The sequence below is a fragment of the Apium graveolens genome, chromosome 8, assembly GCF_009905375.1.
Source record: "Apium graveolens cultivar Ventura chromosome 8, ASM990537v1, whole genome shotgun sequence".
NCBI classification, from domain to species: Eukaryota; Viridiplantae; Streptophyta; class Magnoliopsida; order Apiales; family Apiaceae; genus Apium; species Apium graveolens.
The window spans coordinates 6,824,520-6,843,286 of NC_133654.1; the positions used below are offsets into that span (position 1 = coordinate 6,824,520).

At 38.8% G+C, this 18,767-nt stretch overlaps 1 non-coding gene across 1 annotated transcript; it reads left to right on the plus strand.

Moving 5' to 3' along the window:
* The first annotated feature begins 16,421 nt into the window (after positions 1 to 16,421).
* Positions 16,422 to 16,528, plus strand: LOC141681480 (small nucleolar RNA R71). Its single transcript, XR_012558911.1, has one exon. It is a non-coding gene; the product is annotated as a small nucleolar RNA R71 (small nucleolar RNA).
* Positions 16,529 to 18,767: the final 2,239 nt, after the last annotated feature.

Consider the following 18,767-nt stretch of genomic DNA (forward strand, 5'->3'; position numbering starts at 1 on the left):
TGAGAATACTTCAGATTTAGCTTCTTTTTCTTCACCGTCTCATATGGTGTCTTTCCATGCTTGTTGATAAGTGTTGCATTCTGAGTAAAACAAGTAGTCTACACAGCTTTAGCCCAAAAATAGGTTGGTAACTTTGCTTCATCAAGCATAGTTCGTGCAGCTTCAATAAGAGTTCTATTCTTTCTTTCAACAACTCCATTTTTCTGTGGAGTTCCAGGAGCAGAGAATTCCTGCTTTATTCCATGGTTTTTGCAGAACTCTTCCATATTCAAATTCTTGAACTCAGTGCCATTATTACTTCTTATGATTTTCACAGAGTCTTTGACCAATTTATCCAGTTGTTTGACATGATCAATCAAGATAGATGCAGTTTTACTTTTTATGTGCAAAAAGTACACCCATGTGTATCTGGTGAACTCATCCACTATGACCATATCATATTTCTTCTTTCCAATACACATGACATTCACTAGACAAAATAGATCAACATGTAGTAGGTGAAAAGGCTCAAGAATTGATGATTCAGTCTTGCTCTTGAATGAAGATTTTCTTTGTTTTGCCTTCTGACATGAATCACAAAGGCCATCAGGAGCAAATACTGATTTTGGCAGTCCTCTCACAAGATCTTTCTTGACTAGTTCATTTATATTGTTGAAATTTAAATGAGAGAGTTTCTTGTGCCAATTCCAACTTTCTTCAATTGATGCTCTACTTAACAGACAGATTGCAGAACCATCAGTACTTGTTAAAAGCTTGGCTTCATAAATGTTACCATGCCTGTATCATTTCAGAACAACTTTGCCTGTAGATTTGCTTACAACTTCACAGTGTTCTTCAAAGAAATCCACATGATAACCTCTGTCACAGATTTGACTAACACTCAGCAAATTGTGTTTAAGTCCTGAGACAAGAGCTACTTTTTCAATGATGACATTCCCAAGATTGATATTGCCATATACCAGAGTTTTTCCAATGTTGCCATCTCCATAAGAAACACCTGGGTCAGCTTTCTCTCAAAGTCTGATAGTAGGGCTTTATTTCCAGTCATATGTCCTGAACATCCACTGTCCAGAACTAGGATGTTTTTCCTATTGCCCCGCAATCACAAAGACCACTAATGATTAGTTTTAAGGACCCAAACTTGCTTGGTCTTTTGGCCTTATTAAGTTTGTTAACATTTGCAGCGGATTTAGCATCAGAGTTTATGTTAACAGTTTTCTTATTAGAATTTACAATATCAGACTTTGCATCAAAACTTACAGTAGAAGGAATAATGCTAACTTTCTTTAAAGAAGGTTTTATTTGATAATAATCATAGTACAAACTATGATATTACTTACAAGTATAAATGGAATGCCATAAACTACCACAATAAAAACTAGGATTTTGTGGCCTATATCTAACAGACTGACTCTTAACTCCTGATTTTGAAGGTAAGGATTTTATATTTTTATTCTTCCTGCAAAAAGAAGCCAGATGGTTAGAGTTTCCACAGTTATAACATTTCTTTCTAGGAGCATTAGGAACAGGCTTATAATCCTTGCTTTTATTCACACCTTCCTTTCCATTCCTATTTTTCCTAGGTGGCATTACCTTGTTTACATTCTTAACATCTTTCAGCTTATGCTTAAGTTGCTTCTTAGTCATTAAGCCTATGTTAACTTCAGTTGGCTTATCCTGTTTTGGTTTGTCAGAAGTTAATTTCTCTTTAACTTCTGATTTATCAATATCAGACTTTACAGCTACAAACTTAACAAGATTTACCTTTGGCTTTTGTTTAAAAACTATAGGCTCAATTTATACAGTTCCCTTATCATTCTTATCATCTCCATAACCTAAGCCCTCTTTCCAGTTTCCACTACTTAACAAATTCTGAGTTGTTCTGCCAGAGTTAGTCCAAGTCCTGATAATCTCTCTTTCCTTTTCTAACTCAGTTTTTAGAGATTTATTCATTTTAAGTACTTCATCCCTAACATAAAAGGCATCATCTCTATCTTTCTGAGTTTGATGGAACATGACTAACTCTTTTTCTAAATAATCATTCCTCTTTTTATAAGCAAGATTTTCAGAAGTTAATCTTTCACATGTTAAAGTTTGATCTCTATAACTAATGAACATGGTTTTAAGATATCTTCTCAACTCAGTAATATCATCAGTATGAAAGGCATAAGTAGTTTGAGGTACCTTTAACTCAGCAGCATCAGAACTGCTATCAGCATTTGCCATTAAGGCATAGTTCACCTCACTTTCAGAATCTGAAGTGTTTGTCCAGCTTTTCTTCTTTGTGACAAGTGCTTTGCCTTTATCACTCTTCACTTTCTTGCAATCAGGAGATATGTGGCATTTCTCACCATAGTTGTAGCATTTGAAATTTGAGTAATCTCCTCTGTCAGACTTTCCTCCTTTGCCTTCAGATTTTCTGAAACCCTTCTTATCAGAACTTGCACCTTTCCTGGAAAACTTCTTTCCCTTTCTGAATTTCTTGTATACAATCCTTGTGATTCCTTTCACCATAAGAGCACACAGCTTCATCATCTCTTCATCAAGATCCATCTCAGGTAAGCTTTCAGTTTCTGAGTCATCATCACTATCAAAGCTTGATGACTCAGTATCAGACTTTGTGATGAGAGCTTTTCCCTTGCCTTTTCTTGAGGCAGCTACTTTGGGGACATCCTCCTCAGCCTTAAGAGCAACTGTCCTTGACTTCCTTCCATTTCTCTTGCTTCTATGTTCCATCTCAAGTTCATGAGTCTTGAGCATCCCATAAATTTCATCAAGAACATAGTTGTCTCTTATAGTGGTGGCCTTCAAATCCCAACTTTCAGGAAGAGCTAACAGGAATTTAAGATTTGAATCTTCAAGTTCATATTCCTTGTCCACCAGTGACAGATCATTCAAGAGTTTGACAAATCTGTCATATAATCCAGTTAATGACTCATCAAGTTTTGAGTCAAAGTGCTCATACTCTTGAGTGAGTATAGTCCTCCTGTTCTTCTTAATTGAATCAGTTCCCTGACATCTTGTTTCCAAGGCATCCCATATCTCCTTTACAGTCTTGCAGTTGATTACCCAGTTTGACATGACATTATCAATGGCACTATGCAGCAAATGTCGTACCTTTGCATCCTTAGCAATAGATGAGATATCTTCAGCTGTATATTCACATTTTTCCTTTGGTACTGTCTGTGCTGGCTGATCTATAACTATAATAGAGAGCTTGGTTGGCTTATATGGTCCTTCATTGACTCTGTCAAGGTATTCTGGATCTGTAGCTTCCAGAAACATAGACATCCTCACCTTCCATATGGGATATTCAGATGGTTTCAGTATGGGAACCCTAATAGTCTCATATCAATTATGGATTTGAGTCTTTGGAGGTTCTTCAATTTTGGTGGGCTTGGTTGGAGTTTGTGCTTCTTCAGACATGATTGTTTTTGGATCTTTACTGTATGTATGTTAACAGATTGCTCTGATACCACTTGTTAGGTCACACACACTATAGAAGGGGGTTGAATACAGTGTTTACTACAATCAAATCGAATTAAAGAACACAAGTAACATAACACAGATTTTATTTAACACAATAAACTCTGTTACAATATGGAACTGTCCTCTCTCAGTGATGAATAAATTATCACGAGAGCTGCTAGGGTTACAAAGAATAATAATCTCGATTAAGATAACACATACAGTGTAAACCCTATGTCTGTGTTTATATACTACACAATTACAAGATAATCTTCTAATTGATATTGAATATAATTCTGCTTCCTAAAATATATCAATCATTTATCTTTTCTTCCAAGTATTCTATTCTTCATAGAATTCCTTCTTCATGCATATCTCTTATTGCGTTTGTCTTGATCTTCTTTCCTTTCAATCAGCCGCCTTCCTTATCTGAAAGTCTCCTTAAGTCCTGATATTATCTCCTGATAAATATCTCCTGATAACTTAAGTTCTGCTAACTTAAGTTCTGACTTCAATATAAGTACTGATTTCCAGTTAAGTACTGATTTGTCCTGTTTAAGTAAGAACTGAAAACTAAACACAAATCATATTAGACATGACATCACAAATATATCTAACACGATAATAGCCGATTTGGTTGCCTCTTTCTCTCTCTCTCTAGCCTCTCTAAGATGTAGAGCTGCTAGGGTTTTCTCTAAAAACGTGATTAAACTTCTTACCCTAAAAATATATATCTTAATTTATATGTAGGGGAGAGGGGATTATGGCCTAACCCTAATCTTAATGGGCTTCTAAAAGGACCCATTCTGATTTTGGGTTTATATTATTATTAAATTCGAATTCTAATATATATAATTAATCAAGTCTCACTTAATTAATTTAATAATTAAATTTGAATTAATAATAATAGTAAAATATTTAAATTCATAATTTAAATAACACTCCATTTTAAACGTTCTTTGTGTGTGACATCTAGTAATACATCATTATTCCCCAAGTAATAATAATAATTGGTGATTCAATTAAACCTTTCGTGAATAATGTACAATGTAATATTATACTTTCAGCCTTATATTATAGATAAAACTCGAGGCATGCATTGTGTCATCCTCTGTTAACGTTTAATCCTTCTTACCTTGATCAATGAGTGAAATGTTAAACAAATCAGTATTTGAGCATGACCATGCATTTTATAGTCTTACTCAATCAAGAGGCCAATAATATCACTCCTTTAATAGAGGAGGGCTAAATCCCATCTAGATCATTTATATTTTTAATACCATTAATAATATACCCAATGCCTACTTTTATTATTACCCGGTCAAGGATAACTTTCAATAATATTAAAGTATATTAATTCCCGTATAGAAATATAGTGATTTCAGGTCTAAGGACCAACATATCATTATCACTATGAGATTAACTTATGACACTTTAAACATGTAGTATCTCACAATGGGTCAATCCGGCACCATGTATCTAATACATGTGCCTGTGTTTTGACTTTAGTATCACCATACCTATGATCAATGAGATGTGATCATCAGTCAACAAACACACTAGTCTCAACGTATTTATTATCGTCCCTTAACGATAATACTTGACTAGGGACCTTTAGGAATATAATTATTATTCTCATAATCTCATTTCTAAGTCAAGTACTTAGAGATATAGATTTACATATCATATTCCAAGGACATTTATTAATCTAAAATTTTATCGCATAAAATAAAGATATAATAAATTACTAAAGAATAATCCATAGAATTATAATTAATAATCCAAATGTTTCATAATATACACATAATAGTGTTGTCTCTAGGGCACACACATTAATAATTATGAACTTGCTACAGGTTCGGGAGTAGGACTAGTTGATTTGATAACTTCCCAATATGTCTTAATATATACAAGGGTCCAATATATCATGCACTTAGCTTTCCTTTTTTTCCGAACCACATCGATCTTTTTCAAGGGGATACCTTTAACAGCACTAGGTCCCTTACTTCATACTAGAGATGCACAAAAGGCCCACCGGGCCGGGATTTGACCGGGCCTTAAAAAGCCCGGGTTTTGACCGGGCCGGGCTTTTCGGGCTTTGACTTTGACCGATCCGAGCATTCCGAAAATGTCAAAGCCCATTTGGGCCCTCAAGGAGGGCCTAACTGGGCTTTTTTTCGGGCCGGATTGGATCGGGCCGAGCTTTTTTATAATTTAAATCAGATCGAGTTTTATTAGAGATTCCGAAGACTACATATGTTAGCAACTAAATCATCGTAAAAATGTATTAGTTTACATGGAATATATTATGAAAATATTACTTCGTTGAAAATATTTAAGTTCGGCAAAAAATAAACATGTTTAAAGAATAATATGTTTTATCATTGTTATCCAAATATATATAGTGTATTTACTATATCTTCTTTCATTATTTATGAAATGAAGTATATGAATAATATTATTAATCACAAATATGTAAATATATATGTGTTTAAAGTATTATTTATATTTATAGTATATGTGAATTCATAAATATACAAGAAAATATATTAGAATAATCAGATTTTAACGGGGCTTTTTCGGGCTTTCAATCGGGCCTGGCCGGGCCGAAGCCCGGGCTTTTAACCGGGTCGGGCCGGGCTTTGTCTAAAAATATAGGGCCCGTCGAGGCCCTAATCCCAGGCCGGGCGGGTCGGGCTTTGACCGGGCCGGGCTTGACCGGGCTTTGACCGTATCAGGCCGAGCCAGATTTTCAGGTCCAGGATTTTTATGCATCTCTACTTCATACTCTTTATTCTTTCGAGTCAAATTAGCATACTTCTTATGTCCATCCTAGGGTTGCTACCAGCTATCCTCAAATTGAATTTATTATGTCCTTGGTCCTTTGGATCACTGCTGGTCCGAGCATCTTACGCTTTCCAACTTCATCCCAATACAAGGGAGATCAGAATTATATTCCTTAAAGGGTCTTATAAGACGACATCTCGATACTGACACAAGATCTATTATCGTAAGAAAACTCGATCCGTGTTAAGTGATCACTCCAAATTCCTTTCAAGTCTATCACATAAATTCTCATAATAGCTTCTAGCGCTATAGCTTTTGCTTCTCAATACCCACTATTTTCCAGTCCGTAATTGTTGCTATCTTCCGTACCTAATACTATACTGTTACACTTTTGCTCGTTAGCATTCTATAAACTTTTAATAAACGCGTCAACCTTAGTATCACGAACGCGTTTCTATTCCAAATACCACCATACTCATACTACTCCTTTTCTAGCTGATTCTATCTTCGAAAGTTTGATCAATCATATAAAAGTAAAAGAATTTACTGAGAGATCACTATGATCATAAACACTTGTTCTATTGCATAGTTAGTATAGAAGGGGGCCATCCTTTAGTACTTGACAAGTAATTTAACAATATGTGGTATCCTACTAGGCTTCTATCACACAAATAGATAGCCATTCGGCAATACCTCCCCTTCTGGAAGGGTTGTTCTTCTCAGTTTACACGAAATAAAAAGGAGAGAAAAAGAACGAATTTAAGAGAATTATATCAAAATATATGGTCAAAAAAATATGTGGCTTGGAATCTACCTCTGAACTATAGAGTTTATCATCGGAGAACAAAATACAAATATACGTATATATATCTATATCAAGTATTAATACATCACATTTCACGTGCCTGAATATTTTTGCTATTTCGTCCATCATTTTATGGACCCATGCTTTTGCTCGAGCTTATAAAAAATCACCTTTGAAACTCCCTCAACGTCAAAAATTGAATCTTGGATTTCATTCTGGACATCATCATTACTAGAATTCTATGCTTGCATCACAACCTTCCTTGTATAGTAATACGACTATTTGTCAATAGAAGGAATAAATATTCAATAGGTAGATAATCGACTTAGTTAGTCTATCAATGATAACTTATACCTTACCACGACCCAATTAGTGGTTTCAATCTTAACATCCATTACAATACAACTCCCACGGTTGTTATTGTTAGGGCGAAAACACGCACTAATATTCACGCAAGTATACGCGTTCGCAAGTAATATAGAATACTTTCTAGTTTGTTCCCTCAGAGACTCAGACTAAGTTATTGTCTAATTAAACTCACTCACCAATGTATGATTACTTCTCAATGTTAAGATAACACTTAAAATTGTTGATTAAATATTAACTATAATTAACTACTTAACAAACACTTCAAATTATCAATAATAAAACACTCATGAGATCACAACTTCATTATTACTTCCTTCTATAGCCATTGTTATTACCTTTAGCATATGATAGTGATGATATTAATCGAATAACACGAAACTGATAAAAGCCAACTTTCATTGTACTAATACCATTCTACCAAGCATCCACAATTAAGATAGAAGTTGAATAGTCATCAATTATGTTGAGTTCCTATATGTCTACAGAAATTGACAACACAACGATTTAAGCACAAGTTATTCCTTTTGATTACATAGGGCAAATAAAACTGTTAGAGTTACCCACTAATCATGCACAACGTACATGAACCTATGCTAGCATGGCAAGTTCTAAATCTCTAGATCCACCGTCGCTTCACAAGAGATTAACACCCTATCTTATATGTTCGCGACGCACATAAGACGAATACGCGCAACCAATACTAGATATCATGCAATCATCACACACTAAAGTATTAAACAATTAACTAAAGAATTCCATAATAAATCCGTTGAAACCCCATGATCACGATTAGCCCATAATAGAACTTATCGCCATCATGGGTTCATATGAAATCATGATAAACAAACACAAGAAAATAATAACTAAACTAATTATATTAAAACAGAGTACGTCACAAGAGTAAATAAGTCAAAGCAAGAAAACTAGCATCCAACGATACAACGAAACAAGAATCACAAGAATATATGCTTCCTCTTCGTTGCGGTGTGCTAAATCGGTCTTCTTCCTTATCTCCTTCGCTTCTTGCGTAAAACACAATCTAAAACATAATCTCCTTAATAATCTCTGTGAAAACGTCTCAAATCTACCTATATAATAGTCCCATAAAACTCAGATTACATAGAAGTTGGAAGCCACACAGAAGTAGAAGTCTGAAATAATTCAGCTTTTTCCCCGACCTTGCACGGCCGCTCAGCATTTCTGCGCGGGCGCGCAGGACCCTACTGGAAAAATTCCAAGCTTGCTCCGTTTCTTCGCCGTAATCTGCCCATTCCTTTCCTCTCGCAATGGTGAACACATGCCAAGGCTTATTCTTGATGATTCCTCCCCCGAAATGCAACTAATACCCTGAAATGCATAAACACTAGAAAAACGCATTAAATACACAAAATACTTGATTTCAAGACACCAATTTAAGCCATTTTAAGACGTTCTAAGTGGTATAAAATGCCACTTATCACACCCCCAAACTTAAATCGATGCTTGTCCTCAAGCGTCACAGACTCAAAACAAATAAAAATATGCATGAATGCAATCTATATGAAAATGCAACGATCCCCCTTACTATAATTAACCAACCAAATTGTCACATCTCAACGAATGCAGTTAGACATTTAAAGATCAATAAACTCATGCAACCGGACAAACAACCAGAAACGTGGTGTGTGCAAATACTTAACAGATATGCTTCGGAACTAGACCAATTACTTATGACTAGACTATCCTCAAGGCAATCCTACGATTATACAAAGAATAAAAATTCTAGGCACAAAGTGATATACAACACTACAAGAACTCTGGAGCTTACTACGGAATTGTGCTTTTTATTTACAACTCAAATGCTTATTTGATCGTGCAATGAGTGAGGTCCACAAAAGACTTATACAATGGTATCCATGTAACGAGCGTTAGGTTAGCGGATCCCAGACTCTAAAAGCCTTAGGTCACTAGGCACAAAGTCCCCTAAGAACTTAATAACTCGAATACCAAAGAGCCCACTCTTGATCAATTATGCAAAAAATTTTTTTTTTTTTTTTTTTTTTTAACTTCTGAGCAAGTGTGTTTCGCTCCATCTTACTCATCCCTAGACTACTCGCAACATAAGCGAGCCGGCTACTAGCCATTTGACGCCTAGCCACAACTAGCAACAACTTCCATATTTTTTTTTTCTCCATGAAAAATTTTCTTTTTCATGTTTTTATCACTAAGAACCTATAATCGAATTCTAAGCATAATAAATAGATTGACCTTGAAAACAACCAAATCATAACAACAATCTAGCCCTTACGCATTCTTTAAAACTTAGTGGACTTACAATTGTTTCTAGCATGCATATCAACCTACACAACTTAATATCACTTTAATGTTATCACTACACTCGCATCAATATCACAATTCAGTCGATAAATCATTGCAAAAGGGATCATAGTAAATGCATGAGCTACATGACATTCATAAAAAAAAACTATATGGCATAAATTATGCAACTATATGAACTAACTATCATGAATATGCAACTAAATGACATACACACAGTATTCCTTTAACTACCACCCACAAACTAAAAATCTTCACTGTCCTCAGTGAAAGTAGTAGAAAGGAACACAGGGTATACCTACTCAGAGTCATCATCATCATCACCCTCAGCGGGTGGAGTATCAGGCGGCGGGTATGCAGAGTCCTCACCAAAAACTGGCCACTGGATATCAGCTCCAAGGCCTCGAAAAGCAGTCCCTAACGCAAGGGTGAGCTCCTGAGCAAACCTACTCTGCGTCTCATACATGGCATCCATCCGCCGTGAAAGCCTTCTATACTGGGCATCACCCATCCCAGCACCCTCCTGAGCTCTCGACGAACCAGCCTCACCACGCCCTGGCCTGGCCATAGTAGCACCTCGTGCTGGACGCCCTCCTGGAAGATGATAACCCAGCCCATGCTCCTCAGGCTCACCACCGGTCCACTCCTGCATCCCATTCAGAGTGCCAGAATCTATCGGAGCTGCTGGCAACTGCAACTGCTCATGAGCCGGCCAGTTCACTCCCACTGCTCGGCATAGCTTCGTAACCGTGGATGCATAAGGGATGTTCATATGCTTTGCTCCCCTCAAAAACTTCAGAATTCCTTGGTAGATAAACTCACCAAGGTCCACATAGTATTCCTCATTCAGAATTCCCCACAACAGCTGTGCTCTCTCAACTGTGACCTCGTGTGCATGTGAAGAAGGCAAAATATTAACACATATAAATGCATTCCATGCACGGGCATACCTGTTCATGGCGATCGCCGGAAAGTGACGATACTCATTATTGGCTGGACTGCGGTTCCAAACTGTGCCCGGTCGACAGAGAGTCGCACAAATCAATTCCAAGTCAAAATCCTCAGCAGTCTTTTCATTCCAGTTCTCCTCCTCGGGCTTCCTCTCTCGCTATCCAATCACACGGCGAATCGCCGCAGGATGATAATCAACCGTCAGCCCACGGACTACAGGAAACCCATTCTTTTCAGCCTTCACGTTCGCGTAGAACTCGCGAACAACGCTCATCGGTACTGCTTCGGGTGACTCATAAAAAGCTATCCACCCCTTCTCTGCAATCATGGGCAACAACTCACCATCTCTCCCTGATGGTAAAAACCCCCTCTCCTTCAGAATCGGCTTCCCCAACAGCCTAGTGTACTCCTCCTCCGCAGCTCTGTCAGTTAAACGAGGCCTTGCAGCAGTGCCCCTCGAAGAATCAGCAGTAGGAACTGTGCTGCTGCTGTCAATAGTGCGTGCTCTCTTGGGTGCCATTGATTCGTGAATAGAAGTGTGTAAGAACTGATTTTGGATATTTGTGAGAGGGTTTAAGTGTAGGAAGTTTTGTGGGAGATATGTAGGATAGGTGTATGTATATATAGGGTATGGATTAGATTAGGGTTTGGGAATTAAGGGTTAAAATGATGGGGTAGTGGGAACAATTTGTAGGTTTATGGGCTAAAACTGTTTTTTGTGTATTTGTTTTTTTTTTCTCTGAACTGCAAAAAAATTTCTGGAACTCGACCCCTGCGCGGCCGCTCAGTATTTCTGCGCGGGCGCGCAGCAAGCTGCGCGGCCGCTCAGCATAGCTGCGCGGGCGCGCAGAGGGTCTCTGGAAAAAAAAAATTTCCAGCCCCTGTTTTCTGATTTTTTTGTGTTTTTGGATAGGTTATTAACTTCTAAGGGTTCCTGTAACAACAATTCATGGGTTACCTCCCACGCAGCGCTTCTTTTTCGTCATTAGCTTGACGTTCCGTACCTTTCTCAAAGAGTCAACAAAATGGCACTAACCACCTCTCGGTTTGCCATGTCCCCATAGTAGTGCTTCAACCGCTGACCGTTAACCTTGAATGCTTGGTCCGAATCATTCTCAAAAATTTCCACCGCTCCATGTGGAAACACAGTTTTGACAATAAAAGGTCCAGACCACCTTGATTTCAACTTCCCAGGAAAAAGTCGGAGCCGAGAGTTGAATAAAAGAACTTGTTGCCCTGGCACAAATAACTTAGGATGTAGCTTCCTATCGTGCCACCTCTTCACCTTTTCCTTATACATTTTGTTATTCTCGTACGCTTGAAGTCGAAATTCATCAAGTTCATTAAGCTGAAGCATTCTTTTCTTACCAGCTGCATCTAAATCCAGGTTCAATTTCTTCAATGCCCAGTAGGCCTTATGCTCAAGCTCCGCCGATAGATGACATCCCTTACCGTACACCAACTGAAACGGTGACATCCCAAGTGGAGTTTTGTATGCTATTCTGTAAGCCCAAACAGCTTCATCGAGCTTTAAAGACCAATCCTTCCTTGACGGACAAACAACCTTCTCTAGAATGCGCTTTATCTCTCTGTTAGACACTTCCGCTTGACCATTTGTTTGCGGATGATAGGCAGTAGCTACTCGATGATTCACATTATAACGCTGTATCATAGAAGTGAACTTACGGTTGCAAAAATGCGATCCTTCATCACTTATGATTACCCGAGGCATTCCAAACCTTGTGAAAATTTGCTTATGAAGAAAATTTAGTACTACCTTTGCATCATTTGTCGGTAAAGCTTTAACTTCGACCCATTTTGAGACATAATCGACTTCCAGCAAGATGTACTGATTATTGCAAGACGAGATAAAAGGCCCCATGAAATCGATTCCCCACACATCAAAGACCTCGACTTCAAGCATCACATTTAATGGCATCTCATCCTTCCTTGACAAATTTCCCACTCTTTGGCAACGATCACACCTTAAAACAAACTGATGAGCATCCTTGAACAAAGTAGGCCAGAAAAAACCTGCTTGCAGAATACGAGCTACCATCTTCTCACCTCCATAGTGTCCACCATAAACCGTGGAATGGCAGTCTCGTAATATCCCCTCCGTCTCACAGAACGGGATACATCTCCTGATGATCTGGTCAGCTCCCTGTCTAAACAAATATGGTTCATCCCACATATACCACTTCACCTCATGCAGAAACTTCTTCTTTTGCGCGGATGTCAAATTAAGAGGCATTATATTGCTGACAAGATAGTTTACAATATCTGCAAACCATGGTTCTTCCTCCTGAATTGCAAACAACTGCTCATCCGGAAAAGATTCATTGATTAACGTCCTATCTTGTGAAGTAGAATCGGGATTCTCCAACCTAGAGAGATGGTCAGCTACTTGATTCTCGGTACCTTTTCTATCTTTGATCTCTAACTCAAATTCCTGAAGTAAAAGCACCCAACGAATGAGTCTCGGCTTCGAATCCTTCTTAGAAACCAGATAGCGAATAGCTGCATGATCAGTGAATACTGTTACTTTCGTACCAAGCAGATAAGATCGAAATTTCTCAAAGCCAAAGACTATAGCCAAAAGCTCCTTCTCAGTAGTGGTGTAGTTCAATTGGGCACCATTTAAAGTCTTACTCGCATAGTAGACCACATGGAAGAGATTTTTCTTGCGCTGTCCCAGAACTGCACCTACCGCATAATCACTCGCATCACACATCATCTCAAACGGTTCTGTCCAATCTGGTGTCGTAATAACTGGTGCAGTGATCAAACTCTTCTTGAGAGTTTCGAATGCTGCCAAACATTCATCATCAAATTTGAAAGGCACATCTTTCTCAAGCAAATTGCACAATGGCTTAGATATCTTTGAAAAGTCCTTGATGAATCGCGGATAAAAACCCGCATGACCAAGAAAACTACGGATTCCGGAAGATTTTCAATGACTCCCACCTTGGCCTTGTCCACCTCCAGACCCTTGCTAGAGACCTTATGCCCAAGGATAATGCCTTCACGCACCATAAAATGACATTTCTCCCAATTAAGCACCAAATTAGTTTCCACGCATCTTTTGAGTACGGCGCGCAGATTATTCAAACATTCATCATATGAGTGTCCAAAGACGGAGAAGTCATCCATGAACACTTCGACGTTATTTCCAATCATGTCAGAGAATATAGCCATCATACATCTCTGAAAGGTGGCCGGGGCGCCACATAACCCAAACGAAACTCTACGAAAAGCAAATGTGCCAAATGGACAAGTGAAGGTAGTCTTTTCCTGATCCTCTGGTGCAATACAAATCTGATTATACCCGGAATAACCATCCAGAAGACAAAAATACTCATGTCCCGCCAATCTGTCAAGCATTTGATCAATAAATGGAAGAGGAAAGTGATCCTTTCTTGTGGCTTTGTTCAATTTCCTATAATCCATGCATACTCTCCATCCTGTAACTGTTCGAGTATGGATGAGCTCATTCTTTTCATTTGCGACCACAGTGATACCTCCTTTCTTAGGAACACATTGTACGGGGCTCACCCACGAGCTGTCAGAAATAGGATAAATGATGCCTGCATCTAGCCATTTCAGAATTTCTTTCTTCACCACCTCCTTCATGATGGGATTCAGTCTTCGTTGCTGTTCCACAGTTGGCTTACTACCTTCCTCTAGCAGAATTTTATGCATACAATATGAAGGACTTATCCCCTTGATGTCTGCTATGGTCCATCCTATAGCCGATTTGAATTCTCTCAAAATTCTTAAGAGCTTATCTTCCTCACTACCTGAAAGGTCAGCTGAAATAATAACAGGTAACGTAGATGAATCACCTAAAAAAGCATACCTCAAGTGTTCAGGTAATGGTTTGAGCTCTAAGGTAGGTGCCTCCTCTATTGATGGTTTGAGCTTCCCTTCAGCGTTCTTGAGGTCAGAAGTACCAAGAGATTCAAATGGTATGTCCAGCTTTCGCTTCCAGGGAGAAGCGTTCAGATATTGTAATTGCTCGTTGCTATCTTCATCATCACTGACAAATTCCCCCACTAAGGCCTTTTCCAATGCATCAGACATTAGCATGTGCTCGAGTTCCGAAGTAACTGCGGAATCAATCACATCCACTTTTAAGCACTCCTCATCTTCTGTAGGGAATTTCATTGCCTTGAATATGTTGAAGGTCACATCCTGATCTTGGACCCGCATAGTAAGTTCCCCTTTTTGCACATCTATCAAGGTACGGCCAGTAGCCAAGAAAGGCCTCCCCAAGATTATGGGAATCTTCTTATCTTCCTCAAAATCCAGAATAACAAAATCTGCTGGAACGAAGAGCTTATCCACCTTGACGAGCACATCCTCAACTATGCCCCTTGGGTAAGTAATGGAACGGTCCACCAATTGTAGCGACATGTATGTGGGTTTTGGATCAGGCAGATCCAGCTTTTTAAAGATCGACAAGGGCATCAGATTAATGCTTGCTCCCAAATCACAAAGGCACTTGTCAAAAGTTAGATTGCCAATGGTGCAAGGAATGGTGAAGCTTCCTAGATCTTTCAGTTTTGGTGGTAACTTTTGTTGCAGAACCGCGCTGCATTCTTCCGTGTAAGCAACGGTTTCAAGGTCATCCAGTTTCACCTTCCTTGAAAGAATAGTCTTCATAAACTTCGCATAACTAGGCATTTGTTCCAGAGCCTCAGTGAAAGGTATATTGATGTGAAGTTTCTTGAACACCTCCAGAAACTTCCCGAACTGTCTATCCAGCTTTTGTTGCTGCAATCTCTTAGGAAAAGGTGGTGGAGGATAGAGCTGTTTCTCCCCTGTATTAGCCTCAGGCAGAGTGTGTTCAACAGTAGTCTTCTTTGGTTCCGCCACTTTCTCCTTTTGCTTAGATTCTTCATCTCTAACTTCAGCTTCGACTTCTTTTGCCTTTTCAGCATCAGCTACTTTTCCAGACCTTAAGGTAATAGCCTTGACTTGCTCTTTAGCTTCCTTCCTGCCTGGTACTTCCGTGTCACTGGGAAGAGTGCCAGGTTGATGATTGAGCACTGCATCGGCTAATTGACCGATTTGATTTTCCAAGGTCTTGATAGAAACCGCCTGACTCTTGCACAACAGCTTAAGTTCCTCAAAATCAGCACTAGTAGGTGCAGCTGCACTTCCCTGTTGAGGATATGATTGCCTTGTAGCATACTGCTGTGGTTGCTGGAATCCAGGTGGGTTAAACTGTTTACTTACTCCTTGCTGATATGTTGGCTGAATAGCATTCTGATTATTCCCCCAGCTGAAATTTGGATGATTTCTGTTATTAGGATGATAGGTCGCTGGCACAGGCTGCTGTTGTCGCTGATAATTATTCACATACTGAACAGATTCGTTGACAAGAGAACACTGATCCGTAGCATGAGAACCTGCACAAAGCTCACAAACCATAGCTATTTGATTAACTCCATACGTAGCCAGAGAATCAACCTTCATTGATAGTGCTTGGAGCTGGGCTGCAATAGCGGTGGCTGCATCAACTTCCAAAATACCTGCAACCTTGCCTGACGTCATCCTCTGAGTTGGGTTTTGATGCTCATTTGCAGCCATTGTCTCTATAAGATTATACGCCTCAGTATAGCTTTTAGCCCATAAGGCTCCTCCAGCTGCTGCATCGAGCATAGGCCGAGATTGGGCCCCCAAACCATTATAAAAACCAGTGATTACCATCCAATCCGGCATTCCATGATGTGGACATTTTCTCAACATTTCCTTGTAGCGTTCCCAAGCCTCGCACATAGATTCTGTAGGTTGCTGCGCAAACTGAGTAAGAGCACTCCTCATAGCAGCAGTCTTTGCCATTGGATAAAACTTCACCAGAAACTTTTGCGCAAGATCTTGCCACGTAGTGATGGACCCAGCTGGTTCAGAATGTAACCAGTCTTTAGCCTTATCCCTCAGTGAGAATGGGAAAAGCCTCAACTTGATAGCCTCATCAGTCACGCCATTATACTTAAAAGTGCTGCAGATCTCGACAAAATTTCTTATGTGCATGTTGGGGTCTTCAGTTGCCGCTCCTCCAAAAGAAACAGAATTCTGCACCATCTGAATAGTGCCCGGCTTGATTTCAAAGGTGTTAGCTTGAATAGCCGGATGAAGGATGCTTGACTGAATATCATCAATTTTAGGCCGAGAAAAATCCATAAGAGCTGGATCAGCTTGAACAATACGATCTCCCATGTTTACTGGTTCTTTCTGCTCAGCGCCTGAATCTGAATCCTCAAAATCTAACTTCTCCGGAATATCAAGAACTGCGTTTGTCTCCTCAGTTGTATCTAAAGTCCTCTTGCGAGCATGAGAACGAATTTTGCATAAACGCTTGCTAAAGTACCTGAAACACAACCGAAAAGAGTAAGTAACTACTACGTCCTAATCACTGAGTCCTAATGACCAATGATGGTAAGTACATAAACTAAACAAATACGTCGAGTCCCCGGCAGCGGCGCCAAAAACTTGTTAGGGCGAAAACACGCACTAATATTCACGCAAGTATACGCGTTCGCAAGTAATATAGAATACTTTCTAGTTCGTTCCCTCAGAGACTCAGACTAAGTTATTGTCTAATTAAACTCACTCACCAATGTATGATTACTTCTCAATGTTAAGATAACACTTAAAATTGTTGATTAAATATTAACTATAATTAACTACTTAACTAACACTTCAAATTATCAATAATAAAACACTCATGAGATCACAACTTCATTATTACTTCCTTCTATAGCCATTGTTATTACCTTTAGCATGTGATAGTGATGATATTAATCGAATAACACGAAACTGATAAAAGCCAACTTTCATTGTACTAATACCATTCTACCAAGCATCCACAATTAAGATAGAAGTTGAATAGTCATCAATTATGTTGAGTTCCTATATGTCTACAGAAATTGACAACACAACAATTTAAGCACAAGATATTCCTTTTGATTACATAGGGCAAATAAAACTGTTAGAGTTACCCACTAATCATGCATAACGTACATGAACCTATGCTAGCATGGCAAGTTCTAAATCTCTAGATCCACCGTCGCTTCACAAGAGATTAACACCCTATCTTATATGTTCGCGACGCACATAAGACGAATATGCGCAACCAATACTAGATATCATGCAATCATCACACACTAAAGTATTAAACAATTAACTAAAGAATTCCATAATAAATCCGTTGAAACCCCATGATCACGATTAGCCCATAATAGAACTTATCGCCATCATGGGTTCATATGAAATCATGATAAACAAACACAAGAAAATAATAACTAAACTAATTATATTAAAACAGAGTACGTCATAAGAGTAAATAAGTCAAAGCAAGAAAACTAGCATCCAACGATACAACGAAACAAGAATCACAAGAATATATGCTTCCTCTTCGTTGCGGTGTGCTAAATCGGTCTTCTTCCTTATCTCCTTCGCTTCTTGCGTAAAACACAATCTAAAACATAATCTCCTTAATAATCTCTGTGAAAACGTCTCAAATCTACCTATATAATAGTCCCATAAAACTCAGATTACATAGAAGTTGGAAGCCACACAGAAGTAGAAGTCTGAAATAATTCAGCTTTTTCCCCGAACTTGCACGGCCGCTCAGCATTTCTGCGCGGGCGCGCAGGCTGTTGCGCGGCCGCTCAGCATTTCTGCGCGGGCGCGCAGGACCCTACTGGAAAAATTCCAAGCTTGCTCTGTTTCTTCGCCGTAATCTGCCCATTCCTTTCCTCTCGCAATGGTGAACACATGCCAAGGCTTATTCTTGATGATTCCTCCCCCGAAATGCAACTAATACCCTGAAATGCATAAACACTAGAAAAACGCATTAAATACACAAAATACTTGATTTCAAGACACCAATTTAAGCCATTTTAAGACGTTCTAAGTGGTATAAAATGCCACTTATCAGTTATCATCTCATTATTCAAAGAATCATTGTCGCATTACTATAGTCCACCACTAACCTACTGTAGTTATTCATTTTCCTTGGAATCTTAATAGCTAATCATACGGAGTCCATACCTTCCATATT